This window comes from Apium graveolens, chromosome 2 (assembly GCF_009905375.1).
Source record: "Apium graveolens cultivar Ventura chromosome 2, ASM990537v1, whole genome shotgun sequence".
Taxonomy (NCBI): Eukaryota; Viridiplantae; Streptophyta; class Magnoliopsida; order Apiales; family Apiaceae; genus Apium; species Apium graveolens.
Window position 1 is genome coordinate 113,139,854 of NC_133648.1, and position 3,390 is coordinate 113,143,243.

General features: G+C 40.4%; 1 non-coding gene across 1 annotated transcript; it reads right to left on the minus strand.

The window, feature by feature from the left end:
• Window positions 1-1,257: 1,257 nt before the first annotated feature.
• LOC141710044 (small nucleolar RNA R71) lies at window positions 1,258-1,364 on the minus strand. Its single transcript, XR_012570586.1, has one exon. It is a non-coding gene; the product is annotated as a small nucleolar RNA R71 (small nucleolar RNA).
• Window positions 1,365-3,390: the final 2,026 nt, after the last annotated feature.

Consider the following 3,390-nt stretch of genomic DNA (forward strand, 5'->3'; position numbering starts at 1 on the left):
ATGCTAATATGGTGTTAGGATGGTGTCCAAGGAATAAAGCTCACGAAGACCAACTCATTGCAGCAAGAAAGAAGGCAATTCCAGTTTTTCCAGAAGACCGGCGCGCCCGCGCTGTGCTAGCGTGCGGCCGTGCCAGAGAAACAGAATGTCATCGCGCCCGCGCTGGTGAAGCGGGCGGCCGCGCCAGGTCAGGAATTTCAATTAGAAGACTATTTTCTTGGCTTTTGGATTAATTGGGGTGCTATTTAAAGACAATAAAAAGATGCTTTTTATAATGGAGCTTAAGGAGAAGACGACAAGAAGACCTATAGCATAATTTAACGAAGGCGAAGAAGATCTAGTTTATTCTTGTGAATCTTTGTTCTAAGTTGTAATATTGGATGCTCATTTCTTATTTTGTTGAACCTAATACTCTGGATTACGTACTTTGTTTATTATTTGTTTATAAAGACTACATTTATTATACCATGATTTCATCGGAACCCACGTTGATGATGAGTTCGATTATGGGTTAATCGTTATCTTGGGGTTCTAGCGGATTTATTTATGGATTTCTTTAGTTGATTTATTTTGATGCCTTAGTGTGTGGTGATTGTATGATAACCTAGTTGTGGTTGTGCTTATTTATCTTATGAGTATCGCAAACTTATAAGATAGCGTGTTAATTCTTAATGAAGCAACAATGAATTTAAGGATTTAGAACTTGCAATGCTAGCATAGGTTCATGTGTTAGTGTTATACATGATTTATAGGTAATTTTAACCATCAAGCCGAGGAAGAAGATGTAGTGATTCGAAGGGAAGTTTTTGAGGACGAAGAGAAAGTAGAAGAAGAAGAAGAGAAAGTCGAGGAACCATCTTTAGTAATGATGGGAGTTCAAGCAGATATTCCTAAGGCTCTGATGGACTATTCTCAGCTTAAGATCAATGATATTCAGTCGAGCATCATCAGACCAACCATCTCGGCTAACACTTTTGAGATCAAGTTGAGCACGATTCAGATGATACAGAACTCAGTTTAGTTTGGGGGTTCTCCTATAGAAGACCCCAACATGCACATCAGGGATTTCATCGAGATCTGCGACACTTTCAAGTTCAATGGGGTGACTGAAGATGCTATCAAGCTGCGACTCTTCTCATTCTCTCTGAGGGATAAAGCGAAGTACTGGTTACATTCTCTACCACCAGGGTCTATCACCAAATGGGAGGATCTTGCTCAAAAGTTTTCACTAAATTATTTCCTATGGTGAAGACTACTGTAATCAGGAATGCTCTTACTCAGTTTGCACAGCAAACTGGAGAATCTCTATGTGAGGCTTGGGATCAATATAAGGAGATTCTAAGGAAGTGCCCACACCATGGCATGCCTGATTGGATGATTATAAATTGTTTCTACAATGGTTTGGGCGCACAATTTAGACCTATGCTCGATGCAGCGTCTGGTGGAGCAAAATGGGCCAAAAGCCATAATGAAGCTTATGAGTTGATTGAGCTAATGGCAGCTAATGAATACCAGAATCCTATGTAAAGAATGTTTCAAGGCAAGGTAGCAGGAATTCTTGAAGTGGATACAACTACTGCTATAGCTGCTCAACTTCAAGCTTTGACGATGAAAGTGGATTCTTTGGCTAATTATGGAGTTAATCAAATCACTATTGTTTATGAGCTTTGTGTGGGGGTACATGACACTGAGCAGTGTGCTATTTCTAGCGAATCAGCTCAATTTGTGAGCAAATTTTAGAGATCACAGCAATAAGCTCCATCCACTTATCATCCAAATAACTGAAATCATCATAACTTCAGCTGGAGCAACAATCAGAATGCAGTGCAACAATCTTATCAGCCACACACAACAAAGTAGTATAACCCTCCTGGTTTTCAACAACCGCAATATGCCCCTAGGCAACAACATCAACTTCAGCAGTTATCGCAAGCTAATGAAAAATCTGAATTGGAAGAGTTGAGGCTCATGTGCAAGAGCCAAGCTGTTTCTATCAAGACCTTGGAAAATCAGATTAGGCAAATTGCTAATGCATTAACGAATCATCAACCTGGAATGCTTCCGACCGATACTGAAGTGCCAGGAAAGAAGGAAGCTAAGGAGCATGTTAAGGTAATTACATTGAGGTCTGGTAACGTTGCAAATCCTGAAAAAGCTAAGACTCCGGAATCTAAAGTTGAGGCTAAAGAAGAAGAAGTGCAGAAGGAAGCAGAAGTGGAACCAAGGAAGACTACTATTGAGCACACTCCTCCTGAGGGTAATTCAGGGGAGAAACAGATCTATCCTACACCTCCTTTTCCTAAGAGGCTGCAGAAGAAAAAGCGAGATAAGCAGTTTGCGAAGTTTCTGGAGGTGTTCAAGAAACTTCACATCAATATACATTTTACTGAAGCTCTTAAACAAATGCCTAGTTACGTGAATTTCATGAAAGGTATTCTCTCTAGGAAGATGAAGCTTGATGACTTAGAGACCGTTTCTCTCACAGAGGAATGTAGTGTTGTGCTGCAACAGAAATTGCCTTTGAAGATTAAAGATCCTGGAAGCTTCACTATTCCTTGCACAATTGGAAAGGTGTCATTTGACAAGTGTCTATCTTACTTGGGAGCTAGCATCAATCTGATGCCCTTGTCAATCTTCAAGAAGTTGGACTTGTCTGATCCAAAGCCTACTTATATGACTTTGCAGTTGGTCGACCGTTCTATTACATATCCGTGAGGTATTGTGGAGGATGTCTTGGTCAAGGTGGATAAACTCATCTTCCCTGCTGATTTTGTAATTCTTGATTTCGAGGAGGATAAGAAGATTCCCATAATCTTGGGAAGACCTTTCTTGGCTACAGGCCGGACCTTGATATATGTGCCAAAAGGTGAGCTCACCATGCGAGTGATGGATCAGGATGTAACTTTTAATGTGTTCAATGCCATGAAATTCCCTATGGAAAATGAGGAGTGCTTTAAGGTAAAGATGGTCGATTCCGTGGTTAATTTTAAACTCGATCGATTGCTAAGGTCTGATGCCTTAGAAAAGGCCTTGTTGGGGAATTCCGATAGTGAAGATGATGAAGGTGATGAGCACTTACAATTTCTGAATGCTTCTTCCTGGAAGAGGAAGATGGATATGCCTTTTGAATCTCTTGGAATAGAGGAGATGAACAAAGCTCCTAAGCACCTCAAGCCATCTACTGAGGAAGCTCCTACTCTTGAGCTTAAGCCTTTACCTGAACATTTGAGGTATGCATTTTTAGGTGATGCATCTACTTTTTCTATTATTATTGCATCTGACCTTTCAGGTAGCGATGAGGAGAAGCTTTTGAGAATTCTTAGAGAATTCAAATCATCAATTGGTTGGACTATAGTAGATATCAAGGGAATTAGCCTTTCGTATTGCATG